Genomic DNA, 26638 nt, shown 5'->3' on the forward strand with positions numbered 1-26638 from the left:
GAGAGATGAACAAGATAGGCTCCCTCCTTCATTATAGTTTAGTAAGGCAGACAGACAATGACAAAAATAATTGTGATTCAGTGAAGGAAGAACTATAAGAGAGCATAGTTTGTGGGACTGAGGGAGTACAGAGGAGAGTGTGGCCACCTCTCCTTGTTTATTGGAGAGAAACTTTTGAAACGAATCTTGATGGCTGAATAGGAATTCTCCAGAAAGAGGGTGTAAAAGATACGTCTGGGTTGATTCACCAGCCAGAAGGAGCATGTTATATAAAAAGATATGGGGAGAACAAGAAATGAAAGCAGGATTTGGGCAGCTACTTGCACGCCAATGCTCACAACAGTGTTCTTCACAGCAGTCAAAAGATGGAAACTTCCCAGGAGTCCACTGACAGATGTTAGGATAAGCAAAATGTGGTATGAACATACAATGGAATATTAATTAGCCTTAAAAAAGAATGAAATTCTGGGGCACCTGGGTGGCTCAGTCGGTTAAGCGCCTGACTCTTGATTTTGGCTCAGGTCATGATCTCACAGTTCATGGGATCAAGCCCCGTGTTGGGCTCTGCATTGACAGCACAGAGCCTGCTTGGGATTCTCTCTCTCTCTCTCTCTCTCTCTCTCTCTCCCCCTCTGCCCCTCCTTCCCATCTCTCAAAATAAAAACATTAAAAAAAAGGAAGTAAATTCTGACACATGCTATAACATGGATGAACCTTGAAGACATTATGCCACGTGAAAAAAACCAGACACAGAAGAACACACATCGCATGATTCCACTAATATGAGGTACCAAGAATAATCAATATATAGAGACAGAAGGTGGCATGGTGGTTACCAGAGATTGGAGGAGGAGAGGGAGGTGGGGGGATCATTGTTTAATGAGGACAGAGTTTGAGTTTGGGATGATGCAATGTTCTGGAGATGGACGGTGGTGAGGGTTCTACAATAATGTAAATGTACTTAATTAATATCACTGAACTGCACACTTTAAAGTCGCTAAAATGGTAACTTCTACGTTATCTAGGCGTTACTACAGTTCTTTTTTAATTGGCAAGAGAAAAAGACGTGGGAAAAGGAGTGATCTTGGTGTATTTGGAGAAAGGCAACACATAGGTGTGACTGAAGCTTCAGGTGGGATGAGAGACTGATGAGCCAAGACTAGTCCAGGTAATGAAAAGTTCTGTACCCGAGTAGATGGGACTCCACATCAGGCGAACAGAAAGTACACAGAGCTGGGAAGCAGGAAAGTACCACGGTGTTTTAGGAAAGTTCTAGCCGTCGCAGAAGAAAGACCAGAAGTGAAAGGCTAACTAAGAGGCACTGCAGGAGTCTCTATGAGATCGGAGGGGAGCAGGAACTTGCCATGGAAACAAACAGGGAGTCAGAAGATGAAGTCAAAGTGATGAAAACGCACATCTTTGGAACTGAGCGTGAGGCTGAAGGAGAATGGGAAGCTGAGGACGTTCCTGAGGCTTCTGGTCTGAGACGGAGAGGGCAGTGGGACCAGCCACCAACTTAAGGATTTCAGGAAGGAAGGGTATTTTATGGGGAAGAATACAAATTTGCTTTGAGGCATATTTAAGTTTAAAATGCACTTGTGTACCATGCCATGTGATTATACAGTGTCTTTTATTTGTCTCCATTCCTTTCACTGCGCTCTTGTCTCTCCAGCTAGCTGTTTAAACACACAGTTCGGGTGCATTCGTTCATTCATCCATGCAGCATTCGTGGAGCCCGTCCACATCACTTGTAGCACTTTTTGATCTTCAACTCCACCCCAGTGTCAAGAACAAAGTGAAGCTAGGAGTGGAACACAGGTGTTCTGCTCGTCCTTTTCATTCTACAATAACTTCTGCCCCCAAAAGAAAATGAAGCAAGTGGGTAACAAGTCTCTCTCTATGCTTGCATTTCTTTTAAATTCTCGCAACCACCAAGGGGCGCCTGGGTGGGTCAGTCAGTTAAGCATCCGACTTCAGCTCAGGTCATGATCTCAAGATCATGAGTTTGAGCCCCGCGTCGGGCTCTGTGCTGACAGCTCAGAGCGTGGATCCTGCTTTGGATTCTGCGTCTCCCTCTCTCTCTGCTCCCACTTGGTCTCTCTATCTCTCAAAAGTAAATACACATTTAAAAAAAATTTTTTTTAATTCTCATAACCACCCTCTGCAATCTCCTGACTGCTATACTTTTTTGCCGAGGGAAGGATGATAAAAGAACGGCAGGAAACCTTTGAGGGTTAGGGCTAAGTTCATTATGATTGTCATTATTGTGTAACAGGCATATACGTAAGTCAAAACTTAACAAATTAAACATTTTAAATGTGTGCAGTTCAGGGGCGCCTGGGTGGCTCAGTCGGTTGAGCGTCCGACTTCGGCTCAGGTCATGATCTCGCGGTGCGTGAGTTCGAGCCCCGCGTCGGGCTCTGTGCTGACAGCTCGGAGCCTGGAGCCTGTTTCAGATTCTGTGTCTCCCTCTCTCTCTGACCCTCATGCTCTGTCTCTCTGTCTCAAAAATAAATAAACGTTAAAAAAAAATTTTTTTTAAATAAATAAAATAAATGTGTGCAGTTCATTGTCCGATAATTATACCTCAGTCAAGCTGTTTTATAAAAGTTTGGGTCAATAACAACAAAGTGACTTTTGAGAAGGTGTCAATGGTTGAAAACTAATTTTGTTATGAAAAACAAACAAAAGTGTGCCTTTTTGTGTTTTCTTTCATTTCTTTTCTTACTGCTTTAACTTGTTTCCCATTTTTTTTATTTACTACTTTTTTCCCTCCTGTCTTTTCCAGAACTGCTTTGGTTCACCTAGAGCAATTCTATTTGTTTATTTGCGTGTTTCAGGTATAATCTATATAGGTCGAATTTACCCTTTTTAGCGTACATTCCATTGTGTTTGGACAAGCACACACACGTGTGACCCGCCACCCCAATCAAGACACAGAACATGTCCATCCCTTCCAAATTCCCTTGTGCCCCTTGGAAGTCAATTCCTTCCCCTTGGCTAGCTTCTGGAAACCACCGTTGTATTTTCTTTCTGTACTGTGTCGCCTTTTCGGGAATGTCATATAAATGGAATTATACAGCCTGTACCCTTTGGAGTTGGCTTCTTTCGCTTGGCACAGGGTTTCTCAATCTCAGCACTTTGATGTTGGGACTGGATCCCTTTGTTGTGGAGGCTGCCCTGTGCTCTGTACCAAGTTTAGGAGCATCCAGGCCTCTGCCCACTGGATGGCATCGTTATCCAGTGGCGCCTCCCTCCCTAAATGCCACAACCAAAACTGTCTTCAGATATGGCCAGATGTCCCTTGTGGGGGGGCAGAATCGCCCCTGGGTGAGGACCACTGACCTAGCGCAACGCATCCGAGATCACACGTGCTGGTTCCTGTATCAGTGTGATTCTTGTTACGTACACAGTTGTAACTCCTACCACGTAAGGTCTGTGCAAAATGCAACAATGCAGAACAAATCCAAAAAGCTGAATGGACATGGACCAGCAACCATGGGTGGAACAGGCCTCTCTGGGCCCAAGAATGGGCTGGTATAAAGATGGCAGTTTCATTTTCCCCGGAAGACATTTCTTCCTCTAGACAAAGACCTCAGCTATGGCACCAGCTGCTTTCAATCTGAAAGAGCAGCACTGGCCAAAATATCTACTGCCACTGAACTTCCCATGAAGTAACCACACTCAGGTGTCGACAGCTGAGAAGGTGGCAGAGCATCAGGGACCGTGAGGGGCAGTGTCCTTCCTCCTGGGTGGGATGGGCTTCTTGGTCTATCTCTTGGCGTCTCATGTACAAAGCAGGGATTATAACACTAGCAGGACGGTTGGCACTGCTACGGGGAAGAGCCAGGAAATGCAGGAAGAAGGCGAGTCCAGCCTTCTGCAAGTGGCTGGGCGGGCACAGCCATCTTACCACTCTGGTTTCCACTGTTGGCTTGTTGGCTCAGCCGTGCATACTTCTTGCCGTCTGTCCACTAACGGCCTGCACCCACTTAATTGCGTGTGACCACACATCTGCTGTGTGGTGAGCAGCAGTCATTGCGCTTAAGGGGTGGCGGAGGGCTCTCAGCAGGGAAATGTTCTCCAACATTCTGGAGCAGGGAATGGCGAGCTAAAAATGCCCTGTGCTTGGCCAGACATAGTGCATTTGGGATTCGTGCTGATTGCACGGAGACACTGAAGTTTTTGTTTGGAACAAAAACCCTTTAAGGGGAAGCATTAGAAGACTGGGCCTTTGCATTTTTGTTTGGAAAAAACACTGTTTATAATAATAGCAATCACATGATCTTGCAAAGCCGCATTTGTTGACTGATTAAGTAAATAAGTGAATAAATTTAGTATACAGCTGGCCCCAGGCAAAATGGAGAAAGAGGTAAAGCTGGTGATGGGTACTTCCAGACTCTTTTCAGGAGCCCTTTTCCTGCAAACTTTAACAAACTCCACGAATATTGAGCGAGCAGCTCCCTTGCTGTAGGCTCTGTGCTGGGTGGCGAGAGGAAGGAATGGGATACGTACACCAAATCACCACATCGTAAACTTTAAATATTATAATTATGTCTATTCTATCTTGATAAAGCAGCGGGGGGTGGGGGAAAGAATGCAGGAAAGATAAAACACAGGCTTCCCCCTCAAGTAGCTCACAGTTGTGTCATGTGGACAGCTGGGAACAGCTGGACCGCCGTGTGGCCGAACGGACGTTATAGGCACAGGGGATCTCCTGCTCTTTGCCATCATGCTCTGCTGTCTCAGGTCGCACGGCTGAGACTTTTAACTCTCAGATGCTGAATCCCAGATTCGTTCAGTCAACAAATATTATGTGTCACATACCATTCTAGGTATTGGGTATATAGCATTGAACAACAACAACAAAAAAAAGCAAAACAAACAAAAAGGATAAAATCTGTCTTCAGGAGTCTTATAGTCTAGTGGGGAGAGGCCCATAACACCAAATTGCACAATTGAATAAGTGAATTACATGGTACATTGTACAGAGAAACAAAGGGCAAGCGAGAGACGTAGGAGGACTGGGCTGTACTTCTATCCACCAGGGCAGTAAGGGAGGGCCTCCTACTCCAACAAATTCTATAGAGAGTGGGAAGATCAGATATCTCTGGAAAAAGCATCCCAGACAGAGAAATCGACAAGTTGAAAGATCCCGTGGTAAAAGCATGGCATTGGAGTGACATTAAGGGGACCAGTTTACGTGTGGTGGTGAAATGGCAGCAGGGGACAAGGTCTGGGTGTGGGGCATCAGATGAGGAAGGTCTTGTAGGCTACAGTGAAGGATTTACCTTTCATTCCATGTGTGATGATATGTGCTGTGGTCTGAGTGCTTGTGTCCCCCCCAAATTCATATGTTGAAATCTTGATGCCCAATATGATATCGGGAGGTGGGGCCTTTGGGACATGACTATCCCATGAGAGCAGAGACCTCATCAATGGGATTGGTGTCCTTGTAAAAGAGACCCCATAGAGTCTCCTCAGAGACTCCCCACCTCTTCTACCACATGAGGATGCAATAAGAAGCTTGTGACCCAGAAGAGGGTCCTCCTCTGACTATGGCTAGCACCCTGATATTCCACTCCCAGCTTTCAGAACTTTGAGAAATACATTTCTGGGGTTTATAAACCATGCAGTCTATAATATTTGTTACAGCAGCCTAAAGAGACTAAGACAGTAAGCTACTGAAACATCTGGAGTGGAGGAATGGCATGCTACGACTTTTGTTAACAGGAGCTCACTCTGGCTGCTGCATCGAGAATAGACTGCAGGAGAAGAAGTGGATGAAGTTAGGATGCTCTTAAAGTAATTCAGAGGTGATGGATGGTGGCTTTGACCATGGGAGGGGACCAGAAGCAACTGGATTTTATATATATTTTTAAGTAGTGCCATTGGATTTGTTGGCAGATGTAAGTTGGGAAAGAAAGAGAAGAATCAAAGTTGATGCCAAGATCTTTGGTCTGAGCAACTGGAAAAACAGAATTTCCATTTACTGAGAAGGGGAAAACCAGAGGAGAAGAAAGAGAGGAGGGTCAGGAGTTTCATTTTGGACACATGAAAGTTGTGAAGCTATCAGCGATACGAGAAGTAATGTCAAATGGACAGTTGGCTGTAAGAGTCTGATGTTCAGAGGAAAGGTCTAGGCTGCAGGTGCCAAACTGAGAGTCCTCAGGGCATAGGTCGTGGGAGTGTGGGTGAGACTTCTAGGAAGGAAGTACAGACAAGAGGAAAGACAAGCTCTGTGCACGCAACGCAGGAGCACGCCAACATCTGGAGTTTGGGGAGACGGACAAGGAGCAGTCAGGGATAGAAGACAAATTCTCTTGGAATTGGGGAGAAGAAAGGGATTCAAGAAAGAGGGGGTGAATGATGATGAATGGGGATGATGAAGAGGGATGATGGCAGGCCAAGCAAGGTGGGCTTTGGAAATTGACCTTTGCATTTTGCATCATAGGTAAGGTATAATTGTAACAATAAAAAAATAAAAGTAAAAAAGAAAAATAAAATAATAACAATAATTACCAGGAAGAATAGGGGGGTGGGGAGCCAGGCTGGCTCCATCAGTAGAGGGTGTGACTCTTGATCTTAGGGTCATGAGGTCAAGTCTCATGTTGGGACAGAGACAGACAACACTTGAGGGAAGTTCTGCTATGAAAGGATAAGAGAGACATGGGGTAGAGGTCAGAAGGAGATGTGTGAAAAGAGAGAGTTTGTTTAGAAGATGAAAGAAATTCTTGCACATATGTACACTGGTAAGATAACCCATGGAGGAGGGACACCAATGATGCAGAAACTGAATTTGTGAAGCCCTGACCTTAAGGCCGTACAATGGCATAATCCAAAATAATTATGTAGATTAGGTAGCAACACAGAAATACTTATGGTCTAATGCTCTGTGGGTAAAAAAAAGAAGTAACAAAATGGAATGCACATATAAATGCAAATGGGCAAAATACAAGCACTTGAATAAAGATGCAAGGAAAACACACAGTGTGGGAATAGTTGCTTTGAAAGTAGCAATTATGGGAATTATGGGTAATATTTTTTCCTCCTTCAATTTCTAATCATTCTGTAACATGGCTTTGTTGGTATTACACAAAATTTTTTTAATGAATTGAATCAGTGTTTGCAACCTTGCATCATACAAACATGATAATTGGCATGGAGACATTCTGTGGATGAAATTTATAATGAATTTTTCGGTGGATTCTTTGATTTGTTCATTCGGTGAGTGTTTATTGAACACCTGCTATGTTCGGGTACCCAGGATAAAGTGGTGAAAAAGGCAGCTTGAGGTCCCAGTCCTCCAGATCACTCAAGTTATCAGAAAGCAAAGGGAACAACAGCCCAGTCAGGCTGTAAAGGAGGGAGAGTGGGAGAGCCAGGACCACATTCGCTCCCTGAAAAAAAACACTTCTCATTTACAGCAGCTGTGCTGCTCACACTTGCCCTTCAGTTACAGGAAACCCTGACCCAGAACTGGAAAGTCACCAACCACCACCTTTCACGGGGACCACTGCAACGACTGGTCTCCCTTCCTTCTTGGCTTCTCCCTACTGTCCAGATCTATGTTGCTGCTATGACTCTACAGGGTTGGCCTGCCTTGGCTGTGAGTCTTGGGTTGGCATCCCCCACACTTGCAGCTACAATGCAGCTTTGTGTGCACATGGAAAATTCCTTTCCCAAGGCTGTGCCCAATGCCAAAGTTTGCGTACTCAACTACAATGCTAAATCGCCTCCAGATCCCCAGGCTATATCATCTCCAGGGGCCATTCATCAGTACTCCTACCTTATAACAACAGCAGTCCTTGGAAAACAACATGGGAGCACGAAATAGCACACGGGTCATGACGGCTTTTAGATACTGCCTAAACTCAGTCCGGGGACCACGCGACAGGAGATGGCAGTCTTTGGTACTCAAAGGCACTAGAAAAGGTACTAGAAACCTTGGGAAAAAACACTTGTTCAAGTCTTTTATGGAAAATAAGAAATAGTGCCAAGATGAGAATAACATACTGTTCATGTATATTGAGAGGCAACGTGGCAGGGAAAGCACATGGCCTTTGGTGTTAGATGGGCCCGTCTTAACATCTTGACCTAATCGCTTTCTTGCTGTGCTAGCTAGGGTCAGAGACAAAACCTCCGTGCACCTCAGTAACATGTAAATTAGAATAATGTTATTGTTTTCAGAAATAAAGGAATTAAGCATAAGGTAGGTGACATATTGGAGATCCTTCATCAAAGATAATTAGGTTATTTCTCCTACACTCTTATGGTGTTGTGGTTGTAACAGTGTGAGTACACGCTTGTGCCTGCATGTGCATGTGTGTGCTGAGTGTGTGGTCCCAGCTTGAACCCAGGAACAAGCATGTTGAAAGGTGTTTGGGTGAAAGGAGAAGAGATGTCAGTTCAGTCAGATGTCCCCAGATGGGCAAAGGGGGAGTTAGCCTGGGACACTGTTTCCTGACCTGGTCCCAGAGATGTGAGCTGGAGGAGGTGCTGTAGAAAGACACCAAACAAGGTATTTTTGTGAAGGGCTATGTGACAAGGAGAACTGCAGAGTGGACAGGACAAATCCCACTTCCGAGGGGGCTAGCAAGGTGCCATTGCATGGAGGTCTCAGAAGTGTTCAATACCCCATTACACACCAAGCATCTGGAGACTTGGGATGGCAGAAGGCAGCAGTTGGGGCAGGGGAGCATTCTCAGGGAGAAATCCACCCCTTCTCAATGGCTTTTGGACATCAGTGAGAAAGGGTGGACAGTTTTTCTTAAGTTCACCTGAGATACCCACAGGGAGGCAGAGAAATCGCATCCTGTTGAGGGACACAGGAGTCTTGCTTTACTAAGTAGGGGTAATAGGCAGGCTATGGCTGTAAATGTGCTCCAGGAGCTGGTCCTGGGCCTCATTACCCTGGATTCATTCCTTGCCTTTCTCCTGCTCTGCTCTGTGTTGCCAGGGGTTGCCCTTGTAGGGTCTATTTGTAAGGCCCCTTGTTATGGACTGAATGTTTGTGTCCCCCTCAAATTTATATGTTGGGATTCTAACCTCCAAGGTGATGGTATTTGGAGGTGGGGCCTTGTGAATGGGACTAGTGCCCTTATAAAAGAGATTCCAGAGAGTTCTCTTGCCCCTTCCACCATGTGAGGGCACAGGGAGAAGACAGCATCTATGAACCAGGAAGTGGGCTCTCACCAGACTCCAGATCTGTTGGTGCCTTGATCTTGGACTTCCCAGCCTTCAGAATGGTGAGAAATAAATGTTTGTTGTTTAATCCACCCAGTCTATGGTATTGTTGTTACAGCGGCCCAAACCAACTAAGATCCCCTGTAGCAGCGAGCTTGTGGCCAGGTTCACCCAAAGAGGGGCATTAGCAGGAAGTGGAGGGTTGAGTGGACAGAAGAAGGCAGTGTCTAGGGAACTTCTTTGGCAATGACTCTGTCTTTTCTCTTACTCCAGCTCATGCCAAACAAGACCTTCATAGCTCTGGCTTGTACCAGGTCACCCTGCTTCTGGGGCTTCATAACGTGGCCTCGTCTCTTGCCTCCCCAGCCTTCAGGTAGCAGTGACTTCCTGAGGTTGCTCATCCCTGGGTTGCCTCATTATCCCCTGTTTGGTTCACCCTTCCTCCATCACCGGTATAACCAATTCCCTCTGTTGTTGAATCTGGACACGGTTCCTGTTTTCCTGTTTAGACTCTGTGACTACCCCACCATCTTTCCCATAGGCTGGGGAGGCCTAAAGATATAGAAGAGTATATGTCTTTTATATGAAGAGGACATCGTAAAATTTTATGAGATGCTAAAATGACGCCCAGTTGAGTTATTTGAGTCTTACTAATCCAAGCGTCTCTCTACCCCAGCACCCCCAGGAAATAGCAGGCTTGTTCCAAAAACCCAATAAGATGATTCTCTGGTCTTTCTTCCCTCAGCTTGAGCTCATATAGACCGACTTGCATGATTTGCATCCTACTGAGGTTAGGGCATTTGATTCCATTTCAGATTTACTTCCTTCTGTGGGTAGACAGTTACAGTAATGGCTCCCAGTGGAGCCAGGGTTCTCTCCCTACATCCACACCCTGGTGTCATCCCCTCCCACACTGACTCGGAGCTTGGCCATGCAACTTGCTTTTGCTGATGGGACAGCAAATGTAACATAAGCAGAGTCTGGAAAAATGATTGTGCATTGAGCCTTTTCCTCTCTCTTGCTGCTTTTGGAACCCAGCCACCATGTGATGAAGCTGAGACCGATCTCTGGGGATGCAGGGCCCAGCTAACAAGCAGTAGCAATTGCTAGAAAAGTAAGTACGGCCATCTTAGACTACCAACCCCATTTTGAGCTGCAAAATGACTGTAGCCAGATGCCCCTAGGGGAGATGAGCAGAAGAATCACCCAACTGAGCCTCGACCAAACTGCTGACCTCCAGAACCATGAGTAAATAAAATGATGGTTGTGCATAGCCCCTGAGGTTGGGGTGGTATGTTACGCAGCAAAGGCTAACTTGTGCAATCCCCTTTCTGCCTTTGGTTTTTTTCTACCAACACGCCAGTACTTTCTTCCAGTGAAGCAACTCTTCTGGAACCCTCTGCCCCTCACAGGCACCTCAGCTTACCAGAAGCAAACTCTCCCTCCACCGATGGCCATCCCTGTGCTGCTTCCCCTCAAGAGTTAAGCCCTAACTTCACCGCATGCAAAATTTCCTTTCAAAAAAAAATTTTTTTTTTTTTTTTTTGGAAAAAAATGTGGGTTTGCTTCCAAATGATGTTCCAAAGCTCTCTGGCTCACCAAGGAGTAATCCCTCAGCTGGAAAACGCAGCGATGCCGCTATTTTAGTATGGCATCAGGCCTCTGGCTTCTTCATGCTGACACGGCTGCCGATGCTTCTTCACGGAAAACTAAATCAACTGCCTAAGATACAGAGACTTGTCCCACAGGGATATTTCAGAAAAGAGAGGCCCTCGCCTTCTTTCCATTCTGCCTCTTTCTGCCCAACTCCTCAGCCCCCCGGCCAAAGATGGATCTTCTTCCTCTGGAGCAATGAACTTCTAACCTGCTTAAGTGGAGACCCATCTGTTGTCCCTGACCCTCTGGCCTCCCCCCCACACTCGTCCTAATTGTTCTCTGATGAAAGCTGAACGTAAGCCTATGTAACACTGCAAAAATGCACGGCTGGCCGACCAAACATTAACAAGAGAGACAGCTATGAGAAAACAATATGCCTGTTTGCTCGGCCTCCCTTTCTGCCGGCAGACTAATTCTGGAAACTTTCCCACTCTCCAAGGGAAGAGGTGCTTTGCTAATCCTGCCAAGTGTCAAAATGGATGGTGTTTGAACAGCTTCCTCTGGCTGGTGCTATTTTTCAGGCTATCCCTTGATAGAAACTCTTACGGATTCAGTGCAGAAAACACCCCCCGCCCCCCGCGCCTGGATCTGTACAGGGGGGTGGGGGTGAAGGCTGAGGAGGTGTCACTTCTTATGGAACTGGTTACCTTTTCTGGAGCACTGCTGTTCCCTGGAAGAAGATTAGGTGGGCAGAGGCCACTGAGGAGAAACAGAAGCTCCAGAGGCCACCTCGGGGACTGGAGATGACTCATCAGCCACAAGGAAAGGGAGCAGGGCTTGGAGTAAGACCAGCAAGTTTAGGGCCCAGGCCAGTGGTCTAAATGTCAGCTGAGACCACCCCTTGGGGAACGCGTTCAGGACCCAACATTCCTAGGCCTCACCAGCCTGGGCCAAAGAAGATTTGTGACGGCAGGAACGGATCTGGCATCACTTGTTTCTCTCCCTCTACCCAAAATTCCAGGAGCGCTCCTTTCTGGTCTCGTGTCTTCAGGGGAAACTCTCCTTGGGCCGTTCCCAGCTAACTCATCCTTGGAATCTGCTGATCTACCTCTCCTTCCTTTGTGGCCCCATCGTGTCCCAGACATTCTCTCACGGAGAACTTTGACACTTGATTACACTTACTTGTCTGCAGGTTTGTCTCCTTTTAATGGACTCTGGCCTCCCACAGAGAGGGGACACGTCGTATTTACTCCAAGTCCCCAGCTACCCACCCAGTGTGTGCACTCAGTAGGCACTCGGTAAATATCCTCATTTTCCGTTTAACTCAGAGAAAGTAGCATCGCCCAACAAGTGGGTGCCTGAGCCTGGATTTGGACCCAAGTTGGTCGTAATCTAAAGCCTGTGTCATACACTAATTCCACCTGGTCTCCCGTTAGTGATCCCTGCCCCCCCCCTCTCACACGCACACACACACACACACACACACACACACACGCCTGCACATGCACACATGCCCCAAGACAGGACGGGTAGAATTACAGAGCGTCGGAGATGGAGGGGATCTAAGGCATCATGGAAACCCACTCAATTATTTAACAAATAAGGAAACTGAGGCCAAAGAAATGAAATCATTTGTGTGAGTCGATATGATTTAAGCCAACGTTAGAATGTAGTCCAGGGCGACTGCTGGTGATAATCATATTCAACTCGTCAATTTATATAAGAGCCTCATAGTTTAACTCACAGCCTCGTGGAAGACACATAGGCAAGCGATACACAGTTCCTGCCTGCTGAGAGATTTCAGTGCCTTCGGGAGAGAAATACAAGCATAGCTATAAATCCAGGGTAGGACATGAAGAATTCAAAGAGGTTCAGTCCCTCGGAGAAGGGAGAGCCCACATCGACTGAGCAGAGGCAGGAAAGCCTCACACAGGAGATGATATACCGAGATGTGCCTTGCAAAAGAGGCTAGATGGTGGGAAAGCCCAGGCCAGGGCACAGCGCATGTGTCCGCGTGGAGGTGGGAAAGCGTGTCCTGTGTATCAGAAGAATGGTAACTCTCCGATCTGCCCCAGGTGTGGGCTCTGCCTAAAGGGGCAGAATGGAGGTGGGGCTGCAGGGGGTGGGGGGACAGGGCGTGCTTTGGGGTGATGAGAGCAGGTAGGATACAAAAACCTCTTCACCTTGTGTCTCAGAGGAGAGATGATGCTGACAAGCGCATCTGGGGGAAGGAGCGAAAGGGACAGAGACCTGGGATTTATAGAACAGTAAGAGAAAAAGAAAAGCTAAGTAATTTGGACCTGATGAGAACAGAGTTCTTTAGGCTGCAAGAGAGGGAAAGGGGGATCCCGCTCTAAGCACTCACAGGCTTTTCCCTTCTGGTTCCCACTCTCCCAGGTCTACCCTAGATATCCGTCTGCCTGTAGGAGGAGGCACAGTTGCACAGGGGTCGGGTGGGGTGGGGGGGTGGTAGTGGGGTCGGGAAACCTGTGCGTGCAGATTCACATTGACTTGGGAAGGAATTCTAAGAGAGATACCCAGGTAATGGTTCGTTTGGGTCATTCAAAATAGGATTCTGCAGAAAGTTCTAACCTTTAGCAGCCAGACTATTATCTTGAGAAGGGATTTTCCAAATTCTTCCTCCTCCCTCAGTATCTCCAGACAAAGCCTAGAGCTCAGAGTCCTTCCCTTTGCAGAGTAAGATACCAAAGCCGGTTGGTTCAGGCCTACAAGAGTTAGAAAGGAGGAAATTGAAGTAAAGGGAGAGCCCACCCTTTTTCTGTACCTGAAAATCTTTTTAAAAGAGGAGGAAGGGGACAGAGTGTGAATAGCCAAGCAGTCAGCACAATGGCCCTGCTGTTCCCATCCCTAGGCCTGAAGACGGAGGGGATGTGAGAGGTGCCACGCTTGGGACTGGGTGGAAGCCACTTCAGAAGGCACCCCACTAGGACCCAGGGCACAGCCACAGAAAAGGAGCTTCATGTGGTCAGCCTGGGGGAGGCCTGAAGTTCAGCTTCCCTGGGCACATCTTCAGTCCCATGGGGGGCAGACGCCAAGGTGGGAGACGATGGGCCCCCCAACGGGGCTGCTGTTGTGATACAGCCATGTCTGAGGAGTGGACCTCGGGGGGAACAGACTGGAGAACCAATGGAAAGAGCTTAGGGTGGCTGCCCAGCTGAGGCCAAGGCACCAATCTGTCACCAGAACATTGCCTGGGCTGGAAAAGCAAGCCACACTTTCAGTACTGGAGTCCAGGAGGTCAAGTATGACCCAGGCAAAACAAAAAACAAACGAACAAAAAAAACCTTCTCCTGAAGACCAGTGCACAGCGCACATCCCAGGGCTTCTGTGGAACCAAAGAACCCACTGCCCCCCTGGTGCCATGAAAGGCAAAAGCTTCCTGGCTCGGTATTCCCAAGCCTCTAGGGTGGGGGACAGCGGGGGCAGGGACTAGCAGAGACACTGAGTGTTCTTCCTAAAGACGGAGCATTATTGGAAGGGTTTTAAATATCAGCTCAGAATTTAACTGGATTGGACGTTTAGCTTTTCCTTCCCATCCCACTAACTAGTGGGTGGGGTTCAGAGGAGAAAGACCAGATTACTTTTAAGCAAAATAATGATCCTCTATTTTCCCTTCACATCTGATACGTGCTGGGTTAGTTATATTTGTGCAACGGGCTCCTTTGAGTTCTTGGGACACCAGAGGCCAGGCCTGAGCTGGACTCCTATGGCCTGGGGACGGGCCCCTGGTGGGTGAGCCCCTGAGGAACCGCCCCGGGGCTGTTCTCACCACCCCCGGGGCCTTCCTGGTGGAGCCGAAAGTCACCCCACTCCTGTCCTGCCCAGTGGAGAGCAGCCTGAGCGCGAGGACGTGGCTCCGTTGCACCCGGGGAGCCAGCCTGGAGAGGCTTGGCCGGGGGTGGGGAGAAGGAGTCACGCGATAGTGGGAGCTAATAAGGAGAAGCAACTGGAAGGAACGTAAGACGCTAACAAGAGCAATGGGCAGAGAAGCGCGGGCCTGACGTCCAGGAGAGGACCCGGTACCTGGCAGGGCCCTTGCCCACCGTGCCCAGAGTGGGGGAGAGGGCCCGCAGCGGTGTTGGGAAGCCAGAGTGCCCGGTGGGGCTAGGCTGAGAACCAGCGGGGGTAAATCTGCAGTCTGAGGGTCCAGGAACCGAGAGGGGCCCAGGGAAAGAGGAGAAGAGAAGGAGAGCCACTAGGGCTCTCATTTACTGGGCGCTCGCCCCGCGCAGAGTTCAGGCTCAGGGCCGGGGTGGCCGTTCCCAAGGGTGTGAGGCCCAGGAGGGAAGCCCCGGGCCTTGGGGGGGGTGGGGGGTGGCGGGGGGGACGACAAACACAACACAGGTCCCGGGACAGCGCTCTGTCAGTGTGGCCGCCGGAGGTAGAGGGGGGGTCCCCTGGGACCCCCTTCCCTGGAAGCCGCGGGGCCCTGGGGGGGTGGGGGGGGGGGCAGGCCTGCGAGCCGAGGCGGCGTCTATCCGCGGGGCGCTGCTGCCCCCTCCTGGGGACGCTCCGCGGGCCCCTGCGGCTCTGAAGCGGCTGCGGGTGCCCTCGGGCCGGGGCGCCGGGCGCTTCAGCGCCGATCCCGCTCGGGTGTCGGGCTCCGCGCTGGGCCTGGGCCGCAGCCGCCTTCACAACCGCTCGCGGCCACCCTCCCTTTTGGGGCCGCATCCCCGTGTCTTCCCAGCGGGTCCACCGTGTCGCCCGCCCGTCGGTGGGGCGTGGGGATCGAGGGGAGCCTCGGTGGGCCGGTTAAGGCCCCCCCCCTCCCCGCCCCCGCCGGTTTCCGCTGGTCCTTAAGCTCCCGGGGCCTCAGGTGCTCACGGGTGAAAAGGGCCGCAGTGAAGACACTGGCGCAGGCTTGGCTCCGTGCCCGGCGCAAGGGTGGGTGCCCCCAAGCAGGAGTCATTATTGCGCTTCTCCGTCACCCGCCCTCCTCTGTCCACAGACACTCACACTGGAGACTGTCCCCACTGGTTTTCAGCCTAGCGCCACCGGCCACTCGGGCTTCCCAACACCGCTGCGGGCCCGCTCCCCCACTCTGGGCACGGTGGGCAAGGGCCCTGCCAGGTACCGGGTCCTCTCCTGGACGTCAGGCCCGCGCTTCTCTGCCCAGATCTCTTTCTGGCATCTTAATTCCCTTCCAGTTGCTTCTCCTCGTTAGCTCCCACTACTGCGCGACTCCCTCCTCCCCTTCACAACAACCTCTCCTGGTCCCTGTTTCTCCAGAACACTCTGCCTGCTAACCTCATCGCCACCCTGAGTTACCACGTCCCTGAGGTTAACCCTGAGGTCCCCTGTGACCTCCTCACCCCACAACCCAAAGCCCAGTGCTCAGACCCCTTTTGAAGGCTCCACAGCATTGAGCGCTGCTGACCATGCTTTCCTGCCAATTTTCTCTCCCTTGAATTTCCTGGGATGCTCCCTCTGCTTTTCTTATGACCTTGAACCCAGTCTACCTCAATTGCCTTGCTGGCTACATTTCGTTCGCCAGCAGCAGGGCTTCAACTTGGTTTACTTTTCTTTTCATTCTTACATACTCACCTCAGAGCTGTGATCCCCACACACCCACCCAGCCCCCCGCGCCCCGGGGCTCCAGCTCTACACCAGTCTGTCTCCACCTCAGATCCTTGCTCTGGCTCCATATTTGTGCAGCCGGGTTCTGGTTGCCTCCATGCGGACGAGGAGAGATACCACCAGCTCTGCAAGTCCAAGACTGCATGCTCCCCAAAGGGGTCCTTCCAAAGAAATCTAGGAGACATTTTTAACTCCTTCCTCTCTCTTATTCACCCCTCCTACCATCCAATGGGTCCTGCATTCTGTTGATTTCATCGGATTCTACCTTACTGCCTAGAATCCTTTTCTCACTGCCATGGCTCAGTGACAATTTAGTGGGTGCTTATTACGTGCCAGGTACTGCTCTAAGCATTGTGCACGCATGGTCTCATCTAATTCTCTTAACGATCTGGTGGAACTAGGAAGGGACTGAGGCCTTGAGAATTCATTTGCTCGGGGTCATATAGCTAATAAGTGACAAAGACCCCAGAAGGGTCTTGCTGACAGCAGAGTCCTTGATTTTTAGCACTCTCGTGCAACATTACTTCAGGATCGTGTCATTCCTTGCGTAGATCATCACCTCGTCTCTCTTATTAGTTTTCCTGACTTCAGTCTCCCCCTCCCCACAGTGTAGCTGTCTTTCCCTCTCCACTACTATTCCTCTCATTCAGGTTGCCCTCTGTCATCTCTGCAACTGAATTCCATAGGATCTGTCTTCCTTCTGTCTCTATTTTGCCCCACACCTTAAATCCATTCTCCACACTGAAGCCAGAATCCCCTCCTAAAATGCTAAGTTCACCACACCACTCTCCTGCTGAAAACCAGCCCGGCAACTTGGTGAGCTAACAAAGTTGGAAACTTTCAGAGAGTATAAGCACGTAGAAATTTAGGTACGTAACTGAGTTTGCAAGAAAGAAGGGCAAATGGCCCTGCATCAAAAATGAAGACCACCCAGAAACGAGATGGTTAGCACATTAGATGATGCCATGCAGCCCTGGGAGTGGTCGTTAGACCCTGAAAGGTCCCTAATGGTAGGGGCCTGGGTTTTCTCAAGGAATGGAACTAAGTTAAAGTTTGGCCTCCATATTTGGCCCTATGGCCAAATATATGCTTTTCGGCGGCTTTGGCTTTAGCCTTTGGATATCCGAAAATTCAAATACCTGTTTTGATGGGGTCCTTGTACATCATCAATAATCATGTGATCGTATCTGCCAATTTATTCACAGATGTCACCAGTTTTTCCACTTATGTCTTCTCTCTTCTCCAGGATCCAATCCAGGATACCATATTGCATTGAGACTTACTCCATTTTTAGCTACATATCCTTTAATCACCTCTTCATGTGATGATTTTGTAATATCATTTTCCAGACACAAAAGAGAAAGATAATACAGTTTGTTTTCTAACATGGTTAATCAAATTTATTTTCTGTTACTGATCATTAAAACTCTTTCTTTCGGCTTTCTCTCTCTTTTTTGGTAATGGCGCATCAATATTTAGGATTGTTGTCAACCTTGGAAAGACCTTGATGAAACTTCTCTCACGTGTGAGCTGTAAATACATAGTGTGTTTATAATTGTATTCACTGCATTCTCAAGTATATTGTTGATGAAAGAAAGCTTCCATTTTGAATAAGAATGAATCTTCCACTTACATTTTTACATTTCTGATATTAGAAGAACTTCCTGCAGACTAGAAAATTGTAGATGGCTCTATACATCTTAAACCTTGTGTCCCTACCATCCACATATTTTTGGTGTTGAGCACTGTAGGATTTTTTTGTTATGTGCCAGGCAAGGCAGCATGTGGAGGGTAGGAGTATTTCTGGAAGCCATTCCATAATCTGGTGCACCCAGCAATAACTGAACTATACAAGGAATGACTGCAAACCATCTAATACATCCCATGAAACCCATATGAAATGTAGGCCAAGGCTTTTCCCTTCTCGTCCAGTCTCCAAAGGGCTCATGGTCATTCCAATGCCACCAACATGAGGAGAAGCTGGAAAAAATTATAGTGAATTGATGTCTTTAATACTAGTTCTGGGGGATTTTATAATATTTGTTTTATTTGTTGAGATTTCTTTCCTTGTCATCAATGTTTACTTTCACTCTTCATTTAGTGTTCATCGTTTGCATTGTTTTTCCCTAAAGAAGAATCGAAATTGCATAAGCTTCAGGCCCTCTGAAAACTGGATCTGCCCTTGACTGAGAGAGTTTACCACTCACAAACACCAGTGAAAAGCTATTAAAAGTCAGTCTTCAGGAAGAAGGAAGTGGAATTCAGAAGGAAGAGGTGGGATTCAAGAAGCAATGAGACAAATAAGTGAGTGTTAATTAAATGATAGTAAGAAGAAGAAGAAGCCATTTCTCATCTCTCTGGTACATGACGTAGACACTGTAATGCGGGTGACAAGGTCCTATGTGACCTGGTGTTTTGGCATCAGTTTTATCAGGTACTATTCCCTCTTACCACCTACTAGGAAACGGTCCTGAGTCTTTGTACGTCTGTGCTGGTGCCTCCAGACATTCTCACCTTCTGTTCCTTCTCACTGGAACACTCTTCCCCTTCCTTCTTAAGGAAGAGACACCCCCATCCTGGAAGCCTAGATGAGGGGCCCCTCACGCTAAAACCGTACTGTCACAGGTCCTTGCCTTGAGCTCTTTTCTTGTCCACAACCCCCACCAGCCTGTGGTCTCCTGAGGCAGAGACAGAGCCTGGTTCCTTCCTTGCAGGACCTCAGCACCTAGCGCAGAACCTGAGGCAAGTAGGCAGTATGTTCCTATTTGCTAAATAAATAGATAAACTGAGAATCGAAACAAAACCTTTTGCTTTTCAGCTCTTACCATTTCAACTCTTGCTAATCGCCCATGATGGTGGTCCACTTACTTCCCTGTCTTAGCAAACACAGCGGAGTGAAAACAGTCCAGTCTCTTTCGGAGGACTGTGCCCTTCCTTTTGTCATCTCAGGGTACAGTAGGTGTACCTGAAAGATGCCCTTTCCGTATCCCCTCAAGCTACCCCGGAAGTGGCCTCCAGAGAGTTCCACGCTGGCTTAGGGCTTCATGTCTGTCTCAGCCTGAGGACGTTCTCTGGCTGCGGGAGTGTGCTTGGAAGTGTCAGGGAGTTACCCCTCCGGGAGCAAATTCTAACAACCAGGGATGGCTTCCTTGCCTGACAGTGGGACAATCTGAGGCGTATTCCACCCAGTCTCTCAGAGAGTCCTGAGCAGGACTGAGTTGCAGGTGCCCAGAGTCCCTTCCCCTCTCCCTCTTGTGCTTCCTGGGCTCGCCTTCTGACTAAACTACTTGCACGCGGTCCTTGTCTCGGGGTCCGCGAGGACACAGGGCGCTTGTTCCCATTGTCACCTGTCATGGTGCAGTAGTGTAGCTAAAGCAGGTGCAGGGGACTAGGTAGAATTTTCGTTTGACCCCACGATATAGCTCTGGAAGACAATGGTTTGGAGGAGAAATTCCTGAAATGTGTGCATTTCGACAGAATGAATCTTTCTGCTATGAGTTTCAGGAGATTTCAAAGTTCAAACACTGAAAGAGGAGGGTCTTTCTTTTTTAATGTTTATTAATTCATTTTTGAGAGAGAGAGAGAGAGACAGAGAGAGAGCAGGGGAGGGGCAGAGAGAGAGAGAGCGACAGAGAATCCCAAGCAGGCTCCTCACTGTCAACACAGAGCCCGACGCCGGGCTTGATCGCACAAACGCTGAGACCATGACCTGATCCAAAATCAAGAGTCTGATGCTCAACTGACTGAGCCACCCAGGCACCCCTGAAAGAGGAGAGTCTTAAAAGTGGGACAGTTTATAGCCCTCTTGAGAGGGAGAAGAGCACTCAAGTATACAAGTAATTCTCCAACCAGAATGTTGGCCAATGTCCTTCATTTAACAGGGACAGCTGAGCAGGGGAGACTGTGGGAGACTCAGGCTGGGGCCCAGCTTCCAGGAAGCTCAAGAACCTGCTCCCAGTGACTACATACATCCTTACTGTTTGAAAACACTCAGGACCACTTCGGGCATCTCTGTCCTCTGACTCATCACATAGAGGCAGGGCTACTGGAAATAAGCCTCCAAGAAGGGAGGCTGGAATGGTCTTCACCATTGCCTGATTTGCATCTTGCTCATCTAGGAAGGAGAAGATTACTGCCCAGCCCCTCCCAAGGCCCTCCTCAAGTCCCTTCCTGGACTTGGGGGTCAGTTGACCGGGAGCAGACAATCCCCCGGGGAGCCACTCCCCTTAGGCAAAGGAACTCAGCCAGGGGCTTGGCAGGTTCTCAGATTGTAAATCTCCCTGCATTTCACAGGAAGCTTCAGACTCTAAACTGTGGCAATGAAAGGGAAGAGTTTTCAGAGCTGAACAGTGTATAGACAGATACAGAGAAATTGGAAAAGAGAATCCATCTCTGGATTGGGTCGTCTGGAGAGAAGGAGGCCGACTCATGAAGAGGTTTCCAGAGAGGACTGGAGAACGCAGATGGTAAAGCCATCAAGGGGAGATGGTGTGAGAGGTCAGCACAATGAGTGCCCTTGTGCCTTGTTTGGGGACTTTTGTGTTTATATGTTTGTGAGCCCTGTCCCCCGTGCAACCCCAAGCTGGGGTCTGCGAAGAAAAATAACCTGGCTCACAACGGCATTCTTCCAGCCCCACTTGAAAGTTTGAAAAACCCTTGGATAGGAAAATAACCTCAGGGAGCCAAGGCTTTCTGCACTTGGTAAAGCCCTAGACCCAAAATACACATAAGAACACTTCTCTTTGAAACGCCTGCAGTACTCGTATCTGAGTCATCTGAAAACAAATAAAAAGAGACCTAAACAAACAAACCTAATTGTGCACGGAAACATGGCCAGGTTTCCAGCCTGGCTTCCCCTCTGTTTTCATTAGTCAGAAGCCAATATACGCAGCTTTCATGGTATCCAGAACAAGCAAAATATTAAAAACAAATTGCCGAGGTTTCTCCCCTCCCCTCCTCCCTTCACGGTGCTTCACACAGGCCAAGTTCCTGACTTCTCCCTTGGCTTTCAAACTTCTTTCTTCCAGTCTTGATGGACAACTGCCTGCTTACCAGGCTGCCCGTGGTCAACCAGCAGCCCTGTTGACAGGAACATTCGCGAGCATCACCAAGTACTGGACCCCCAGATGAATTGAAGGAAGGAATGTTTGGGGTCTTGAGACATTATTTTGTCTACCAATAGTCAATGCGACTGGTTCGAAAATCAGGCCTGCTAACCCAAAGTCACTTAACATAGGCCTACCCACTGCTCTTTGCCAGCCCCCTGCCACCTGCCTTTTTCCCCCCTTTTTTACTTATTTCACTATGAAATGGGCATTCCATTGCCTTGGCTCTATCTTGTCTTGTTTCCCTAGGATTGTCAAGCTGGCAGAATTCAGGCAGAAGCCGCTGGTGGGGAGAGCTTGTCTGACACGAAGAGCAGAGCTGAGTGCTAAAGAGGAATAAAACCTCATACCACATCATCTGGGCACCTGGATCCAGCCATGACTGAAGCCCAACTACCCTGGGCTTTTCTGTTATATAAACAGCTAAAAGCCCCCACTTTGCTTAAGCCCCTGTTAGTTGGATGGTTGTATCTTACAACTGAAGGAGTCCTAACTTCCAAGTGGACCAGCACTCTTTTTTTTTTTTTTTTTTTTTTTTTAATTTCTGGGAATGATCTCTCCAAAGGAAGATTTTTTTGGTGAATTTTCAGGTAAATGTCACAGGGAAGTTCAGAAGACAGTCCACTTTAGCCCTGAATCCTGTGAGAAAAACTGCCTCTGTCTCTTGTAGCGTAGTAAGACATAAATGAGTTCTCTCACCTAACTCATATTTGACACAAAGAAGAAAATAATGTAGTAATTGCTGAGGAATCTCTTTGCACTCCTTGGCTTGTTTTGATGATCAGTTCCAGGCATCTTATTCTGTGAGGCCAGGGGGACATTTAGGTGCCAAGATTAGTCTAGATCCATGTGAAAACAATAACAACAAATACTTGCCAAACAAAAGCCAATGCTGCACAGACAATATTTGGGGAACAGTTGAACCTGTAGGGCCAATAGGTTTGTTTTTTTTTTTTTCTTGTTCTATATGCCCTGAATAGGTAGATGGGGACTTGGCTTCTTATCCCCTCCTAATAACTAACCAGAAAAAGAACTCATGTTAACTCCTTTATTCCAGTTCTCTGGTTAAGGGTGAGGGGATGACGTACAGGGATGGAACAGCAGCCCGAGAAACTGGGCTAAGGGATTAGAAGGGCAAACGTATTTTAAGTCATTAGTTTTGACATTAGCAACTATCCTTCTCAAAGGCGTTCCATCATGTCTTGGTTCAAATGTCACTTCCTCCAGGAAGCCTTCCTGCATGCTTCCATCGGAAAGTATCGCTCCTTTCTCTTGCCCTTTCACGAAATTCAAAATTCTTGGTACTAGAAGTAGTTGTCAGAAGATAGAGATTATTTTTACTCACAAAAGTCTTTCTGGGGAGAACACCAGAATAAATAATTCAGTAAGCCCTTTGGGATGCGGTCAGGGATACGATCTAGAAGTCCATGGTCAACTAGCACAAGATCTGGTCCCCGCCCTGACTTCTATACTGAGTGGGGCTAGTTTTGAAAATAGAAGAAATATTTTGATGTGGGGGAGACAGAGGCAGCTGTGTTGCTTTGCGTGACAAGAGGGAAGGAGGCTCTTATTCAAGAGAACCTGGGAAGAAGAGGGCAGCCCAGCGGGGGGCGAGGGGCTGCTCCAGGGAAGTGAAGGGTATCAGATGTTCCTGGAAGTGAGCAATAGAGGATGAAGTTTGAAGAACAGAAACATCCAGGTGGGTTGTTTACGCTGCTGTCTGTGACGGGTACCATGTGTCCCTTTCTTTGTTTCACCTGCGAAGCCTCCAGTCACACCTCCATTGCTCACAAACACATCTGTCTGATGAGGAACTCTGAGGCGGAAGGGCTTCTGTGTGCAGGTGGACACAGAGAAAACACCTGCAGACATAAATCCAAAGTTCACGTTGACTTCGGAGTTCCATTTACCTGCATGCTGTCCCAGTGGAGGACAGAGCTCCTGGAGGGAAGAGGCCATTTTTGCTCATTTTAAAATCTTCACTCAGATGAATTAATGACCTAACTTGCAGGGAAACATCTGCCACAAATGTTATGGCCTGAGAATCAGATAAACTGTTGTCAGTGACCCAACTGCCGGGGCTCAATATGTGTTGTGACCATTACGATCGTTATCAGTGGGCATGTGAGTGTTAAGGAGGGGCCCAGGCAGGGTTCCTAGTTTCTAGAGCTGGAATGGGGCTTTTATTTTAGTTTAGTTGTGAATTATACACAGTTCTAGTAAGCTGAGTCATATCCTTTGGTAATCTTCTCCCACACTGACTCTGGACTGGCCTTGACTAACTTTGACCAATGAGACGTTAGCAAACAGACCCATGGGAAGAGCATCATGGCCAAAGTCCCTTGTAACTGTCAGAACCCGGTGACCACCACTATGTAAACCAGCCTGGACTAGCTTGCTGAATGATGGGAGATGTGGACCCCAGCCAGGCCAACTCTATCCCTCCGGCTGACATCAAGCCAATTATCAGGCATCTTGGGGAGGGCATCCTAAGCCAGCTAGCCCCAGTGAAGCCAGTCCAGACCAGAAGAACCACCCAGCCTTTCCCCAGAATTGCAAGAAAGATGAAATGTTTGTGCTTTCGGCCACTAAATTTTGGAGTGGTTTATTACCTGGTAGAAACTGACAAATAGACCATTATCACATTTAGTTGGTTAGGAAACCAAGGCTCAGAGAGATGGAGAAAATTGCCTCGAGTCAAACTTGTAGTTAAACAGTTCTAGTTTGAACCTCGTTTGGTCTTACGCCAGCCTCTAGTCCCTTACCCCTGTAGTCCTATGGCCTCCCTTCATCCGAAGGAGCTTAGTTTGAAGCCCAGGGCAAGTGCAGGGTCCTCACCGCTGCTGGGGACCCTGACTGAAACAGGCCAGATGGCTGTGCTGACGTGAGGCTGAAAAGCTTGGTGTTAGTCTAAAACTCCTGACTCCTTGTGGTTTTCAAGCTTGTCTGCACATGAGAATCATCTAGGAGTTTTTTAAAATCCTGATTCCCCGGGCCAAATCAAGTAAGTCCAAGTCTCTGAGGATAAGAGTCAGTATTCGTAAAACTTCCCCTTAATTCAATCTGTGGCCGAGCCTGAGAGTCCATATCTTCAACCCCTCCAAACAGGTCTGGTGGGGGTTGGAGAACCTGGAGCTCTTTAACCTAGAAGTGTCTCCAAGGAAGTGAGGGCGGGGCCTCCTGAGGAAGAGGAAGAGAGGGAGCAGGACGGACGGCATAACTGATTGAACAAATATGCAGTACGGCCAGCCACTGCATTATTAGTCCCTGCCCTCAAGGACTGCAGAAGTGACAGTTACAGAAGCGCATAATTGCAATCACACTGTGACAAATACCATGTTTGCATGTTCCCGGTCACAGCAGCAGCCTAGAAGAGCCAGAGTTACTCTTCTCAGCAGGGTCCCAGAAAAGGTGACAAGACACCGCACTGAGTCTTGAGGAAGTCAAGAGGAGGTCTCTGTTCATTAGCGCCGCCAGGAACGCGTGGCTACTCCAGGAGGTGGGTGAAGCAGAGACTAGTCAGCTCTGGAAGCTGGGAGGATGCAGAGGAGAATCTTAACACTGAAAGCAGGAGGCGTAGAGGAGAAATAACGACCCCCGAGACCCCATCCAAGCACTGATCCTATGTATCTCTCAAGAGGCTGGGCTCCCAAGCTTCAGACAGGGCTGGGCCTGCTGGTGGGGGCTAAGTGGCCCCAGTAGGGAGTCAGCTGGCCATTATAGTGAGGGTGCTATTTGGACTTCTGTTCCTGGAAATTCCAAGTCCTCGCCCCATAGCAATAGCCGCTGAGCCTTCTGACACTTTCCTTCTCAACTTGCAGTCACAATGAGTCACAACCACTGTTGTCGGTCCCGACACCATCAGCATAACCTGGGGGCTTCCTGAAAATGCACAATCTTGACATCCACCCAAACTTTCTGAATCAGAATCTACATTTTAACAAGAGCCCCAGATCATCTCTAGGCACATTCCAGTTTGAGAAGCACTGTTCCAGTACCCTCTGGTCCCAAGGGGATGAATACATTCCTGACCAGTTCATGCTTTAGAACACAGAGTGCCTCTTGCAAGTTGATCCAAGACAACCCTGGTTGAGGGGATAGCAGCCAGCAGAAGTTGTCATCCTGGCCACAGCTGAACATAGAGTATATCAGAGGACATAACGATGCGTATGGACAGAACCCAGGGTCACGAGCAGGGAGCTTGCATCAGGAACAAGTATAGTTTGAGTTCAAGAGTAGAGCTCCCTCCTTGGACCCTTTTACCAGGGAGTGTTTGCGATCCATAAATGTTGGCACAGTCAACAAAGATGCAACTATGGATCTGCCTCCAGCCACCTTGTCCTCTCCCTCTTTTGTGAGATTCAAGGATTTGTGGGTTGGAAGACAAGACCGGGCTGCCACAAGACTTGTGGGTTGGAAGACAAGACCGGGCTGCCACAGCCTTGCTTTGCCTGGTCTCAGGTGGTCAGAGTTCTGGAAGGCCCAACGGACACCCACACGCGAGCCCTGGGTGCTCAGGGAGAGCTGGCCCAGGGAAGAGCCATCGCTCGCTAAGGCAGATGGAGGTCCCCGGGTACATGCTGATCGCCCTGCCTGCTAATGACTTTTCCTCTTGTCAATGACCTCTTTGCTTCAGAATCCCCAGCAAGCTGCATTCCTGACCAGAGATGTCAGAGGGACCTCATGTGAACTGCCAGCCACTGACTCGCTCCTGAGGTTGGAGGAAATAGCTGGGAAGCTGCCCTCACCTTCCAGCCTGGAATAACCCATTGCTCACTCGCGGGCCACCCGCTTGGCTCCAGGATGCTTCTGGCAAACTGTGCTCCTGCTGGCAGGCTAGACCCGCAGGAACCCTGTCATTTCTGAGCGTGTGTCAGGGTGTGAGGAGGGAGCATGCAGTGTGGCCACAGGGGGAGCCAAGGCCAGGGAGATGGCCCTGCATGAAGAAGGGGAAGGGGACCGAGCCCACAGTGGACCTGAAGGGGTTGGAAATCGAAATTCTGGACCCCCCAATTCTCCTTGTAAAGCACCGGTAAGCGTCAATTCTGAGAATCATGAGAGGGACTGTGGGGTCAATGACAACTCCCCAAGCCAGCCACAAGCATTGGCTATTACATGAGCTGACTGATAATCCATCCCAGCACTGTCTCCTC

This window comes from Panthera pardus, unplaced genomic scaffold (assembly GCF_024362965.1).
Source record: "Panthera pardus isolate Hobbes unplaced genomic scaffold, ASM2436296v1 HiC_scaffold_13, whole genome shotgun sequence".
Taxonomy (NCBI): domain Eukaryota; kingdom Metazoa; phylum Chordata; class Mammalia; order Carnivora; family Felidae; genus Panthera; species Panthera pardus.